This window comes from Oenanthe melanoleuca, chromosome 6 (genome assembly GCF_029582105.1).
Source record: "Oenanthe melanoleuca isolate GR-GAL-2019-014 chromosome 6, OMel1.0, whole genome shotgun sequence".
NCBI lineage: Eukaryota > Metazoa > Chordata > Aves > Passeriformes > Muscicapidae > Oenanthe > Oenanthe melanoleuca.
Window position 1 is genome coordinate 1,078,161 of NC_079340.1, and position 15,896 is coordinate 1,094,056.

The following is a 15,896-nucleotide window of genomic DNA, read 5'->3' on the forward strand; positions in this document are numbered from 1 at the left end:
GTTGTACTGTTTTGTGCAGTCTCAACCCTGAGTTTGAACTAAAGTGTAGTCACAGGGCTGGGCTGGGTGACTTTTAACGCATCCTAAAATAATTTGTCTGAATATGGGATCTAGGCCCCATTTTGCAGAAATGGCCTTATTTCTTATTCTAATCTGGTAGATATTATTAATTTGCTTCAATATATTTATTTTTAAATAAAGGTGACTTAGATTTTAATGTGGATTAAACCTTGGATTTTCATCTGGGTGGAAACCTAGTCCAGAACAGTGTTTGTGACAAAAGATCAGTATCTTATATGTCTTACTGTTTTTAACTTGTTCTGTAGAAACTTTTCACATCTGTTGCTAATAATTAACATCAATACATTAATGACTTTTGCTTAAATACACTTTCACTTCAATAATTTTCATAGTGTGTTAATTGCTGTTCCAACCTAAGATTTTTTGAACAGATATGTTTCCCTCAAGCAAATGTTTTAAAGTGTTCTCAGCTGTTGTTTTTCCAGGTGTGATTTTTCTGGGTTTTGTTTTTCATTTTCTTGCTCTTCAGCTCCTAAGTTGCCCTTATCTGAATGATAAGGGCAGCTGTTCTTAACACCAGCCTTTCCCCTCCTGTGAAAGAGTACCAAACCCCTCCTGGAGGAAGGATGTGTATTTTAACTTTTATCTGTTGAGAGAGCAGATTTGGAACAAATTGGGAAGGATTTCAGGCCCACAGCTGCTCTGGACTTAGGGGGACAAGAAATAGAAACAGGAAGGCTGCTGTGTTTTTCATACTTTCTGATGTAGTTTCAGAATCATGTTTCAATTCATGTATATGTGAATGGCTTAAACAGAATTATCCTGAGAATTTTCTGATGTTAAAGTTTGTTTTGGCCTCCCAGGTTTTACCCAGCTGGTAAAGGGTTTATTCCATCAAAACTGATGGTGCCCACAGTTGTTTTGAGAGCTTACTTTTATTGTTGCTGTCTCCTTGGCTGGAACAAGCTCTGTTATATATCTTCTATTTCTCTATTGAACTGTGCTGCAGATGACAAAGCCCAGCCTGCTCCTACCTCTACAATTTCTGCCCAAGTGCCCAGTTTGGTTTTCTTCCAGTTGTTATTTTAATATCATTCAGTAACTCATTATTTGCATAAATTCTCTGGGCTTGGTGATGTGCTGCCACCAGCTGCTGCCAGAGGTGCACAAGAGCCCTGATGAGGGCAATAGGGATGGTTTGTGATGAGTCCTCTCCTCCTGACCTCAGATGGGGAATTAGCAGTGCTCTTCTCCAGGCCCTCTATTGTTTGCTGAGACAGTGCAGCTGCACTAAAATACCTCTGTGCACAGGGCATTTTGCATTTCTTCAGCTGGACTCCCAAGGTAAAAGGAAAAGATGAAATTTTTTACAGCTGAATTGTGGAATTCCGGAGAAAATGCCTATTTCATCTCCTCCAGCCTTGCCTCTGTCTATTAAAGGCACAGAGAGCACAGCAGCCTCTCTTAGCCCTTATTCAAAACAACAAAGGAGAAACTAGAATTTTTTTAAGTGGAATCTGCCCTGCAACCATTTCGATTTTTTTTTTTTTTTTTTTTTTTTTTTTCCCCTGGAGTAGCTAGTAATTCCAGAAATCAATGTCCAGAAAAACTGATTAAGAAACTATCTTACTCTTTGTGCTGCTATCAGCCAACACTGTGGTTTAAAACGTTGTCTAATTTAGCATATTAAATCCCAGTATACTTGTTCTGTTTCTTATAAGGCATAGAAAGGAAATGAAAGATCTCTTTAAAGATTTTTAGCCCTATTTCTACCAAGAGTTAAAAAACAATAACAATAAAGCTGCCAAAATGATACAGAGATCTTATCTCAGGCCTGACTGTTCCATTGGTTTTGATCAGCAATATTGGACACGAAGGGATTTTTAGCTGTGTAATCATTTGGATTATGCTTGGTTTTTGTGAAAGCAAAATTGCTCAGTTTTAGTCCACTTATGAATAACAAAAGACTGTGAAATCTCAGTCGTGGTGTTTGGTTTTCTTTAATGTTTATGTTGAAAACTTAGGGAAATTGGTATCTAGAGCTTATAATTAAAAATCAAATACAAAATTGAGTCTGCATCCTGCTGCAGGATTGATTCGAGTCATCCCTAATGATGGGGGAATGCTTCTGCCATGATTAGACAGCTTCAGGCTCAGAGGAAAACCCTTTAATTAGCTGGAAGAAGAGAAGATGCTGTGACTGAGGCTTTGCAAGGTGCTTAATTTGCCTACTTGTCTTTGGCAGCAGGTGCCAGTAATGCTGAAAAAAAACATGTTGTAGAAAATTTTCAGGATTTGTGAAAGGGGTATTAGAGAAAGACTAAATTATTTCGTCAATTCCCATTTTTTTAGTATTTTGCCCTGTGATATTAATCTATAAATACATTGATTTGTCTTTAAATATCTTGTCTAAGATATAATTGTCTCTCTTAGCAGTGATGGCTAAACTGACTTCCTTCATTTATCCTCAAAGTAATTATTCTGTTTATTCCCATTTTTTGACTGTTAACCATGGAATACACACTGATTCCAGAGGTACTGCTGGCCATGGAGAGCCATATAGTCTGATAAATCTTTTATGTCAGGATACATTTCCCAGGAATTTTTGTTGGCTTCCTAAAAAAAGCTCTTGCCATCCTTTAAGACTTGGACTCTGTTTTCAGAACTTAAACAAATTCTGCCCTTTTAGGGATGATTTTTTCTTTTAAATCAGTGTAAGAGCAATGCAGGAATACTCATCAATTTAGAGCTTCCTGTCAGGTTTTATACACACTGCCTGAAGCATAAATCACTTAGAAATTCATCTTTCAGAAATCATTGCCACTTAAAGGAATATTTATCTTTTCTATGGGTGGACATGAAAAGCCCTGAAGGAAATCAGATGCTTTTGGAAAGGCGTGATGAGATACCTGGGCTTGCAGTAGGATGTGTTTTTAAAAATCTGACCAAATATTTGATCTTTAGCATTTTTAAGGTTGTATGATAATGCAGACTTGCAGCTGGACTAATTTCTTATCTGTTCTACATTTTTTTGTCCACCAGAGTGACAGCTGTACTTATCTTTTTATGGCCATTGTGTACATCATCGTTTGTGTTTTGATTGTGTCATGTCTGAAGACAGGGAGATAAATGGAAGCTGCTCAGAGGAACAAAGAATGAAGTTGGTGGTGACCAGTTTTATGGCATTGCTGGAACCAGCACTTAAAGGGAGTTACTGGAAACTTGGGAGCTTTGAGACCTTCCTTTCCTGGAATACACCAGCACACCTGGGGTCTGCCTTCCAAAACATTTTGGGTATAGATCCCTCTTTTCACCCCATCCTAAGGTGATTCTTGGGCTTTCCAGGTGGGCATCACTCTCTATGACCAGGCTTTGTCCTGGTGAAGAAATTCCCTTATCATATGGACAGGTAACACTAGGAAAGATAGCAGAAAATCAATCCCTGACACCTCACTTGTCACACAGGATGGATTTGAACACATACAAGGAATCCCAGCCAATTCATTGAACCCTAAGTACAGATGTATCATTGGCCAGGGAAAGGGGTTAAGACCCCAACCAGCCACATAGGTATATCCAGGAGATTCCTGGATAACAGAAACACTCTATATTAGAAGGAACATTATGTTCCCTCTGGGAACAATAAAGGAGCTTTTGTCATATGGATCTCTGAGAGTACTGTTGTCTCTGTCTACAGCCATGTCCTATTAACGTGATACTCACTGCATTCTGGCTCTGTTAGTACTGTAGTGAGGGGAAAAATTGATGGAAAGATCAGAGGAAACACAGAATTTCAGGTGAGGGAATCTTGCTTGGTGTAGGGTTAGCCCCCAGCGAGGACGGTGCCGGTGATGGGAGCTGCTGCTGGCACAGAACTGGGGAAGTGGTGGATCTACCTGGGGCTAAGCTGAGCCCTTCAATGGGGCCATGAAAGGCTGGAGACTTGGGTGGAGAGAAACTGGATGAGGTTCAACCAGGGAAATGCAGGTTCTGAGCCTGGGCAGGTACAACCCCCAGTGCCAGCACAGGTTGGGGGGACCTGGAGCAGCTCTGCCAGGAAGGACCTGGGGATGCTGGTGTGAGACAAGGTGACCATGAGCAGACAGAGTGTCTTTGTGGCCTGGAGGGCCAGTGGGATTCTGGGGACATCAGGAAGAATATGGCCACAGGTCAGGGAGGGATCCTGCCCCTCTGCCCTGCCCAGCTGAGGCACATCTGGAGTGTTGTGTCCCAGCTCTAAGCTCTGCAGCTCAAGTAAGTACTGGAGAGGGTCCAGCAGAGGCCACAGAGATGATCTGGGGTCTGGAGCATTTCCCTAATGAGGAGGGACTGCAGGAGCTGGGCCTGGTCAGTCTGGACAAGGGAAGGCTGAGGGGAGATCCCATCAATCCACACAGACATCTGCAGGGGATGGCAGAGGAGGGTGCCAGGCTCAGTTCAGTAGTGCCAGTGACAGAATGAGGAGCAGTGGCCATATGACACAAGTTCCACCCCAACATGAGGAAGAACTTTCCATGGAGGGTGGCAGAGCCCTGGAACAGATGCAGAGGGAGAGTCTCCCTCTCTGGAGACATCCCAAACCCAACTGGACATCTTCCTGTGCCACCTGCTCTAGGTGCCCCTGCCTGGGCAGGGGGATTAAACTGGATGATCTCCAGAGGCCCCTTCCATCCCCAGCTATTCTGGGATTCTGGGGATATTTACTGTGCCAGTTTGTGGCCCTGCAGTGGGCTGTGCATGATGCAGAGCTAGTGGTTTTGTCTGATACTGCCCTGCCTCACGAAGGGTGGGAATTCCAGGTGATTTTTACCTGCTATAGGAGCAACAGCATTAGTCCTTGCAAGAGCAGGGACTGGAACCATCCTCAGATGGTTTCAGTATGCTCTGGGAAATTGTCTTGGCTCTCAAGCATTTCAGGCTGAGGATACTGGGAATTCTTTATAAAGTCCCCCACAGCATGGCCGTGCATCATAGCACCTCTGTTTAAGGCAGGGACTCATTTTCCAGTTTGCAGAAGGGTCAGAGGGAACATCAGCACATCCTGGGGTCATCTCTGTATCCTCAGGTTGGTAGTTCCTGCTGTCAACATCCTGTAATTAGTGTCTGAGAGCTGAATTATTTAGTGTTCTGTGTTTCATAGCTGCTGAAGGGATGAATTTTATTTACTGCCTCAGGAGCTGTTTATTCCATATCTGAGTAGGTGGATATTCATGGAGAGAGCTCTTCACTCACTGCCCTTGCACTCCCCAGATTTGTTTCTCCTATCCAAGGAATAGATTCTCTTCCTTGAGGAAGGGAGAGCCATGTAAACTGTGTTTAAAGGGTGTAAAAAGGGTTGGGTTTTGGGGTTTTTTTTTGCCTAATCTCATGGGGAGTGAAATCATTTTTATTATAAAATGCCACACTGCCTTATCCCTTCTCACAGTTCCTCCTCTCCTGGGCCATTCTGAACAACAAGTTCTTCACAAGTCTGAGATCAATGAAAGGAGACTGTGGGATTTTAGTTTTTCACTGATTTAAAGTCTCTCACAGTCACATAAGTAGACACTACAAAAAAGTGAAAAGAACCTCTGTGTTAAACTCTGTAGAGTCACAGAGTGACTCTGAATAAAGCATGAGTTTTAATTCAGTATCTTTTTTTTATTTCATACAAGGCCTTAATGTTATTATTTGTAGCTTTAAAGCCATGGCTGACCTAGAATAGACTGTATTTTTTAATCTCATTAGGAAAAAATGTTTCAATATTTATGTTCTTGAATTAATTGGGTGATTAGTTTTGTTTTAAACATGACTGAAGTGACTCTACAATGACTTTTAAAAGGAAAGGTGATCCTGAGGTCCCCTGCAGTGTGAGGTCACAGAAAGGCTTAGCAAAAAAAATGTTAATTTTATTATATAGTTAAAAGTCACTACAAATGTGAAAATTACATGAAACTTATCTAGTTCTTGTTTGCTTTTAGTTTGAAACTTTTTTTTTAAAATGTAGCCTTAGTGTAGCAGTGTTTTGGTGAGTTTTGGTTTTGTTTTGGTTGGTTTTCTGTGATATGTTTTTTTGTGCCCGTGGTCAAACCCCCTTTCTTAAAAAACAATAAGGAGAAGTTGTTTTAATAAGTTTATTTTTGTTGTGAAACTCATTATGTATATCCAGTAGGCTGACTCTTACCTTTGTTTTTTTTTTTTTTTAGAAAAGCAGGGTAGATATTTATTTTTTTAGTTTTTCGAAACAAAGCCATGTCTGTTAAAATTAATTAGAGTTGAAGGTCGAGTGTCAGTGCTGCTGTAGTTGTTATGACACATTTTTAGGAGTTGAATCTCAGCAGCATTTAAAATCACAATCAGCAAAATCCAGTGAGAGGAGCCGAGGGAGGATGCTGATTAAACTTATGCTTGTGCTGTTTGCTCTTGTGCAGATTTAAAGAAAAAATCAGCCTAAGAAGGGCAATATCGTGGGGTCAGGAGTGGGACTGGATCCTCATGGGTCCCTGGCAATGCAGGACTCTGTGATTCCAGACAGAAATTCTCTAACTTGCCAAAAGAAACAATCAAACCATACTTTCATTCACTTCAGATTCACCTGAGGTTTTTTTAAACTTTAAATCAGAGTACATAGAAAATAAAATCTACCAGGCAGACTGAGAATGCAGCATTTCAAAGCCAGTGAATCAGGGAGGCTTGACCATTCTCTTGGAGAATAGCTCCTTTGTTATGCTGATGGCATCTGGAATTTTGGTGGTACAGGGAAGAGCTTCTCTCTGCTGTGCCAACCCAAGGCTTTCACTGGATGTGGGCATCAACCTTTGCTTCCTGCTGCTGGCACTAACACAGGGTGGTCCCCAGCCCTCTGATGTTTAGAGGGAGACATCAAAGCCAAATCCCTCAGCTAGAACTTGGGGAATGCTGTTCTGCTGTCTCTATTCGTGGAGGAAATCAAATTTTGAAGAATCTACTTGGGTTCTGCTCCTTCGGCTTGGAATTAAATTCCTACCACTCATTTTTTGCACACAAAGAAGGTCAGCAGATCATGAGGGGGCTGGAAGATTGAGTTTGAATTTCTCTGATCTCTGAGAGCCCTTGCCTCACCTGAAACCACACTGCTCCTTTCCTTGTCCAGAAAATCCTTCCTTTTTCCTCTCTTAAGTACATCAGTGAACAAATTGGAAAATCTGAGTTGAGCTACTATTACATGAAAGTTGTTAAAGAATCTTGGCTAATCAAGACAATGTATTCAAGTCTGTTATTACTGAAAGTTAATCTGGTGAGCCTTTATAGGTTTTTGAGCTGGAATAGCAACTGAAAATGAATAATTTTTTATTACAGAATGTTTTCACGTTGTTGGGAATGACACATTGCTGCAAGAGCTGTGCTGATTCTAGACTTGCTATTTATTTAGCATTTGTTTAAAAATTAGGTTTGTATCAGGAATTAAAAGGATTACATTAAAATTAGAGATGATTAGGTGAACTGTCATGGGAAATTTAAAAATAGCTTCGGGTATAATAAGCAACTTCATTGTATGAATGCAAAATATTTTTCTACCATTAAAAAATTCAAGCATGTTCCAAATGTTTTTTTGGTTCCTAGGAAAAAAAAATCAAAATCCTAATTTTTTTTAGAATGATTGCTTTGTTGTCAAATTAACTTTTACCTACAAAGTATTTTCAGAGCATTTCCCTTATCTCAGAGAAAATACTCTAAAAAAATATCATCCAGCTTGAAGGGAAATAGCCATTTGAGTTTTCTGTCTCTTCCCTCAGCACCTAATATTAAATTAATTTATTAGTTATCAGAAACAACTACAAAGCAGTGCTGCAATTCTCCTACTAATTTTGATTTCCTCAGAAAGTGCATTGTTGTTTTCACTTGGAAAAAACCAAACTGTGCTTGCTGGAAATAGCAGTGAGATGCACAGATGAGAGGAATTGTCATGGGAACATTTCATCATCCATGGGAAGCAGCTCATGATCCTGCTGTAGCTTCCTTGTGTGGACTGAGAGAATTCATTTCTTCCCTGCCCTTCCCACAACCAGGAGAGGGAAACCAGGGGGTTTCAGAGATAAGAAGGCCACACACAAAAATAAATGATATTTTTTTTAGGGTGGTGATGATGTATCTGTGCTTTGTGGCCACTGGAATCTGCTTTTTGTTCTTATTTTCCACCACTAGCATTTCATGGGGATTTCTCAGGAGCAGCCTTCTAGCAAAGGCTAGAAGAGCCAAGAGGTGTCAGGAGTGATTTTGGTGTCATCAAAACTCATTCCCTACTTTGAATGTTTCCTCACAGCCAGGACCCCACTGCTCTGGGGCAGAGCCTGACTTACAGATTTATGAACTTATTTAAGGTTTGTATAAAAGCAAAAGAAACTTTGCTTCTTGTTCCTTCTTCAGCCTGGTTATAAGTGCAGCCAACGCCCTTCCAGGGCAAGAGAGGGAGAGTGTTTAAAACTGCAGCCTGCCAAATGAATAAAGTTCTTTGGCCTTGGAATTCCTTCTAATTCTCAGTTCTAATGAGCTTTAGTCACATACCTGTTTGTTTTGTGTGCTTTGCCTCATCCAAACTCAGTAACTGCAGCATTAAATATTCTCTGTGTGCTTATGAATGTATAAAATAATGGGAGAAATAGAATTATGACAGTGATCCATGGATGTATTTTGGAAATCATACACAAGCAGAAGGAACCATCAATCTAGTCCTGCAACAGTTTTCAAATTTATTAAGCCTGTGCAATGAAAATTTAAAATGAACTCATGTATTTTAAATTACCGTGTTTGGCACAGCTGAGCTTGTTTTGTTGGTGGTGTGGTCAAATGACCTCAGAAAATACTTATTTTGAAGTATATTCCCTCTTGCTGAAATCAAGGCTGTTACTTGAAGGATAGGTAGGAGAATACACTCAAAGGCATTAGTTATAAATCAAACCAATCCTTTCTCTGCAAAGCATTGATTTATGCACGTCAGATTAACTTTTCCAAACTTGCTGTAATTTATCTCAAACACAGGACTTCTCAAAAGGAGGGAAATGAAATGTATTTGTGCTGTGCACTCAAGGTAAAATTTTGGAGTCAGTATTAATCAGGAGCAATGTGTTCCAGGATGAAGGGAACGTAATTCAGCAGATTCCTTTGGAGCAGCTGTTGTTCTCCTGGCTGATAGAGGGACTAGAAAAAATGGTAAGAAAACTTCTTTTAACTGGAAAGTGTGTCTTCAATTCTCTCCCTCTTTCTCTCTCCTTTTTTTTTTTTTTTTTTTTTTTTTTTAATTTGCTACATTAATAATCCGAAAATGCATATTGGGAGTTTTGATGGTGAAATGTTGAACAGATAAAACAGGTAAAGATTAAACTGTTTAACTGGAATTGTGTAATAGTAAAGAAAGTGTGATGGTTTATTATCTCCAGAGGTATAACTAATGTGTCATTTCTGCTGTTCTACATGTACAAAAAATAGTTCTGGGGTCTGGGATAGATTTATTACTGTTCATTGATTGCCTCATTCTGTAGCAGGACGTTTCTGGCAGTAAAGCAGCAGAACTGTCACATCCATCATGATGTGTCGGAGATGTGTCAAGACTGGGGCTCTTTCTTGAACTTTACTGCTCCTGAAAAATGTAGCTGAGCATTATAGGCAGAAGTCTGACATTTCCAAGATGAAAATCAATCTTTTTTTATGCGGTGATTCTCAAAGCAGACTTGAGCTTTGATTGCACAGGGAGTGGTTTCACACGTCGGGGGATACAACAAGGATACCAAATAATTTGGATAACAGATCTGGCAGGTGTTCTGTAATGAATATAAATTGGAGAAATGATCATAGAAGAGATGCTCAAGTCAAGATGGCACAGCAAACATTGATCTGCTGCTGTCACACCTGGAATCCCGAAGGTGTTTCTTTTTCGTTTGTGTAATTTTTTATTTTTTTTTTAATTTCTCTTTAAAGCTGGGGATTAGATGGGTACATACAGCCTACTGTGTCTTTATATTTCATATTATACCATGTTTAGTGGAGTAAAAATGAAGAATTGTTAAAATTAGTTGCAAAAAGCATGAGAAGCAATGAGAGGTCCTAATGTACAGGAAGGGAGGGCAGATGAAACACTTCGACCTTTAAAATGACTGCTGAAAAAAATGTTCAAGCAATCTATATAATTGTAATATCTTGAAAAAAGAAAAATCATTGTGTCACAGGTTAAGGGGCTCAGCACTTGGGCATTATGGTGTTATTAGAGACAAAAAAGGACAGTTCTGTGCTGGCAGCTGTGTCTAGAGGCAGCAGAAATCTGAGGAGAATGGTAGCACAGAACCACAAATAGCCAGACACGCACAAATTTTTAGATGCTGGGAGTGTGATGATAAAATATTTTGATGTTGGGTTGTTTCCCAGGGAAGGCGTTAGGGAATAATGAGCAGAGCAGTCTTGTTTTCTCATATTTTTTATTCAGAGAAATATCTAAATAAATAAGATGATGATGTGGTACTCAGTGGTCCCTTTCCAAGAACAAGGAACATGGAAATTCCATGTAGTAGCCACTTTCAAAGATCAGTTCAAGATAATCAGTTGCTATTGAAATCAAGAGGTTTCAGCTTTGTTGTTTCTCAATTTAGCCACTCCAATGCACGCTGATTTTCCTCACAAATAATGCCCTGTCAGCCACAAAACACTGACTCAATTTTGTTAAGGAGTTTAGCAAGGCATGAAATACTTAATTAGGGGAGGAATGGTTTGATCCCTTTGAGTTTCTAACAATTATTTAATTTAGGACAAACAGCAAAAGTCCCTAGAGCACACGAGTAGTCTGAAGTTTAAACAAGATGACAGCTAAAATGGATCGATGATTTCTCATCCCTACAGTTACTAATAATAAGGTGAAGAAAGATTTCTAAGGTAAAGGCACCAAGAGAAGCAAATCCACTCCACTCCGGAGTGGACTTCATTAACACAAATTGCCTTCAGCCCATAAGCCTCAGCATTGAGCTGAGTTAAGCAAGAGTTTGTTTCTAAAACTCTGGAAGCCAAGGAATTAAACACCACCTGAGTTTTAAAAGCATGTTTTCTGAGCCTTAATAGAATGACACTTTGTCTTACTTCTGTGTCTCCAGTCATGCAGGAAATTAGAGGACTGGCTTCTTCCTGCAGACTTTGGGTTTCAGGCTTCAGGCTCAATTTGGCAGCTTATATTGTTCAAATTGGCTTGTAAATGAGATATTTGTTTCTAAAGTATGACTGATATCAACTTGCTTACAAATACTTACAACGTGGACATGTCTCTCATTTGATTCTGTAATTATATGATAGTTTTTCTTGTCAAGAGAGCTCAGAAACTTAATATTGATTTATGTTCCTAGGTTTCTGAAACTGCAATGTGTCATTGTTGAACATAATTTAGAGGGCCTTTTTTCTCCCCTCTAATCTTGTATGTGCCAAGCTTGAGCTCATTTGGGGCTGGAATGATCTCAAAAATCATTTAACCCTTGTGTGGGTGCAGTGACAGTGGCATGAAGATGATGTCATTGAGGTGTCTGATTTCTTTATGGTTATCTGTTTGCTATGAAATGATATTTTCAGTCAAGGCCCTGAATAAACTCAGCATGAGAATTATTAACATTCCTTTCTCTTGGATGTCTTGTGAGGCTTTATCTTTTCCGGACACAGCTGGGCATGGACATGGATGCTCAGCCTGCCTGTGTCCAAAATGCACTGGAGGTGCTGCAAAGTGCTGTGCTGACACCCCAAAGTCAGACAGACCTTGAAGGGATCTCTCTATGCCTTCTCAGCAAACTGAGTTCCTCAATGATGCCCAAAATGTTATTAAAATTTTAAAATGCCAGGTTTTGATGGAATAAAAACGCAAATGATCAGTCTTTCTTGATAAACAAGGGAAGAAAAAGGTAAAAACATCAAGGGACTATCTTCCAACCCAATACATTCTGGGACTCTGTAATTCTATGATTAGTAGATTCTGTGTTGTAATAACACCTTAAGGGGCAACTACATTTAAGGAACATAGCAGCATATTTGTTTTCTGTCAGGTTTTTCCCTTGTATTTGCATTCCAGACCATCTGGAGAGGCCCAGGCAAACTGCAGTCTGTGCCCTAAAGTCTCTGTTGAAATCACTGCATCACAATTCCCCAGTTCAAAGGAGGCTGCCATTGAGCTGATGTAATTAACATGCATTAACAAACCTAGTCCATATTTTCAATCCATTTTCATAACAAAACTAAAATCATGATGTTGTGCTGGATCCCAGAAGCCTGGGTTTTTTGAGCTTTCTGTGCTTTTTGGCACTGACCCCCTGGAGAGCACTGCTTTTGACCTGAGGCCTTGAATAAGGCTTCCAAATTTGAGTGATGGAGTTAGAGTAATGGGTGTGTGCTTTTACAGGGTGGAGGGTTTTAAATTTGAGGCTTTTATAATATAATAATAGGTATGGGACAAGATGGAGGATTTTGGGTGGTGTCTCCTTTCGGTGTTCTTCCTTCTTCTTCTTCATGATTTCAGGTAGTAGTTTTTGGTTGGATGGTTAATGCTGCACTGAGGGTCACAGGACTTGGTTATTGGGTCAAAAGTATAAATAATATAGGTGTTAATTCTCCATTGGACTGTTTGGCTTTAAGAGACTTTGTAACTAGTTAGGTTCATCTCCATTTTGCTCACTTCTAGCTGGTGGCTAGAAGTGTTGCTGAACTTTCTGTACTTTAGAAAAGATTTAATAAACAACCAAACCTGAACAAGAAAAAATTCGTTTCCTGTGTGTGTTTTTTAATCCTGGCTCTGAGTCAAGACATAAGAGACTTCAGACAAGCCACTAATTAAATGGTGTAAAATACCACACAGTTACAATGTTGAGAATTGATTTCAGCTTTTGCATTAATAAATTGATGGGAATATTCTGAATAATAAATTCTCCTGGAATTTCTTTTGAAGCATGATGCATTATTTGAGAGACAGTTTGTGGCACGTGGAAATGAATTTTTGACACATGTTGACATTGTGATCAGAGCTCTCAGTTTCCCAGGGTGAAATGAAACCAAGGAGCTGAATCAGGAATGGCTGGATCATGTGGACTCTGTCATGGATACTTTTGTCTGTGTGCTGAACTTGTGCTTCCTAGTCCCTGACCTGGGATCACACAAGGAAGTGTGGTATGTAGGCAGGAGTTTGGGCTATTTGATTTCATTTGCATGGGAAGATTTTTTTTCTTAACTCAGTGTTAACCATTCAAATTTATTCAACACAGTATGAAGTGCTAAGGTTTCAGGACTGCTGTGCTGACCCCATGAGTTTCTTTAACTAGGATAGGATAATTCCTGTCAGCTGGAAAGTTTGAGTAGCTTGAAAAACACAACTTTCCTCTGAGGGCTGGTTGCTGGTGGGATCGAGGGCAGTGGTGGATTGCAGTTTTAAGAGGATCATCAGAAGCATGAAGTGGGGAGGCATCCAGCAGAGAGGTGGTGAGAGGGCAAAGCTCATGGAGCATTCCCAGCTGCCTTGTCATGGAGACAGCTGTTAATAGAAACTGGGAACTGTTCATTTCTCTGCTATTTGATGAGTGGAGCAGCATTTCTGTGCCTTCACGGACTGACTGGTGTCAGAGAGGGTTGTTTATCATCAAGTTTTGTCCTTGTGGAGGGAGCCAGCACAGGCTCAAACTGGTGCACTGGTCAGAAGGGCACATACCTGAGGGAGAAATGTTTTGGCAGAGCTGCTTTGGTCAGATAAAGCAAGCCTCCTGCTGGAATGCTATCCTTGTGCAGTTCTTTCCTAGTTGCTCACAGCTGGAAAGTGCAGAATACACACCAGCAGTGATATCTGTTCAATGTTTCTGTCCAAAACCCCCTCCCAATGTGCCTTTAATGACTCTTTAATTCTGAACCATTTCTATCTCTGATAAAATTGCATTAAGTACTCATATCCCTGTATTCATTTTGCTATGAAAAATAATAAATTTTCTTTGTGTTATTGCACAGCATTCTGGAACAAACTGAAATCCAGGTTCTCTAGTGTTTGTGTCATCACGGGAGATCTTTGAAGCACAGGCTGAAGCAGCAGAGCTGTTGTGCACTCGCAGGGGGTGCATTTGTGCAGAGGATGTTTTCCCATCCTGTACTGACAGATTTGCTGGCAGAAATGCTGTCACCCTTAAATTTCATTTAGGAGAGATTGTGGGCCAGCAGGGGCCCCTTGCTACCTGTTGTAAACAAGGGGGAGTGTTAGGTTTTCCTTCAGCTGCCCAGAAAAGCCTTTCTGCAACAGCACCAGCCAAATCCCTTTACATCTGTGACTATGGAATAGTTTTGGATCTGTTTAGACTTTCCTCTCAGAGGTGTGGAGGAAGGAAAGGGGTTCTGTTTCCCCCAGTGATGTTTTAGAACAGAAAGGCTGGATTGTTAAAAGCAATCCAAAGCTTTCATGGTGTCATTTTCCTGTTCATGGAGAAAATTAGTGTGAGACAGTTGATTGTGGACCTAGAAGGCCAGTGGCCCCTGGGCTGTGCCAGCCGTGGGGTGGCCACAGAGCCAGGGCAGGGCTGTCCCCTGGGCTGGCCCTGCTGAGGGACCTCGAGGGCTGTGGCCAGAGAGCCCTGGAGGGGCTGGAGCGTGTCCAGGGCAGGGAACGGAGCTGGGGAAGGGGCTGGAGCCCCAGGAGAGGCTGAGGGAGCTGGAAAGGGGCTCAGCCTGGAGAAAAGGAGGCTCAGGGGGACCTTGTGGCTCTGCACAACTCCCTGACAGGAGGGGACAGCTAGGGGGGGTCGGGCTGTGCTGCCAGGGAACAGGGACAGGACAAGGAGAAACGGCCTCAAGCTGTGCCAGGGGAGGCTCAGCTTGGACAGCAGGAGGAATTTCTGCATGGAAAGGGTGCTCAGGCCTTGGCAGGGGCTGCCCAGGGAGCTTTGGAGTGCCCATCCCTGGAGATGTCCAAGGAAGGGCTGGAGGTGGCACTCAGGGCTCTGGGCTGGGGACAAGGTGGGCACTGGGCACAGCTTGGGCTCCATGGGCTGGGAGGGATTTTCCAGCCTCAGGGATTTTTGACTCTACAGCAAGGCTTCTGTGGTAATGAGGAGTTTGGTTTTCACAACTGAAATCAAATAGTGTATTTTTAAAAGCCAAAAATAGTTCCAAATGTGGGATCAATAGTAAAATCCTGAAATGTTTTTTCATGTTCCTTCAATGCAGGGAGGCATCCACCTCTTGAGTTATTGGCACCTTTGCATCTTAATTATTTCTGAATTTTACTTGAGTTTTCCTTCAAGGACAGGTTGGATGGGGCCCTGAGCAACCTGCTCTAGAGAGTGACATCCCTGCTTATAGCAGGGGGGTGGAATAGGAGATTTTTAAGGTGCCTTCCAAACCATTCCAAGATTCTATGTTTTTAATCTAGTGTTCCACCTTGCCAGAGAATAACAGGTGAGTCAGAGGTAAATATTGGCAAGCATTTCATATGCCACAGTGTAATAATTTATGCTTGAAATGAGCTTGTGGATAAAGACCTCCTTTGTGAAGTTACAGCTCCTTCTCTCTGTAAAACAGGGTGGAGTGGGGGGGGAGTGAGGAAGGGGTGTGTGTGTGTGTGTGTCCCCATTTGGAGGAACAGGTTGTGCAGTTTGCTTGGGTTTGGGGTGCATTGCTGCATAGACAGTTCTGCCCACACAGCTACAGACTGGTGCCATGGAGTAGCAGACACACTTTTCCATCTCTTTTTTTAACCAAACAGGTTTGTATTATCAACCTATTAAAAAATATGTCTTGTCCTTAATGAATGTTTCAGATTCCTACAAGGTTACACGGACATTATTTCAAAGTATAAATCAGTCTGTTGAGGGTTGTCTCAAAATTGGATGCAGATTTTGTCTGTTATGAAATTCAAAAATCTTTAAATTTGT

At 41.1% G+C, this 15,896-nt stretch overlaps 1 protein-coding gene across 2 annotated transcripts in view; it reads left to right on the plus strand.

Annotated features, from left to right (window-relative positions):
* PCDH15 (protocadherin related 15) overlaps positions 1 to 15,896 on the plus strand; it is a 643,053-nt gene that overhangs the window by 165,351 nt on the left and 461,806 nt on the right. For both annotated transcript variants that reach the window (XM_056495514.1, XM_056495516.1), the window contains one exon: positions 9,112 to 9,189. The gene's annotated coding sequence lies outside the window, so the exon portion shown is untranslated. The remainder of the gene's footprint in view (positions 1 to 9,111; positions 9,190 to 15,896) is intronic.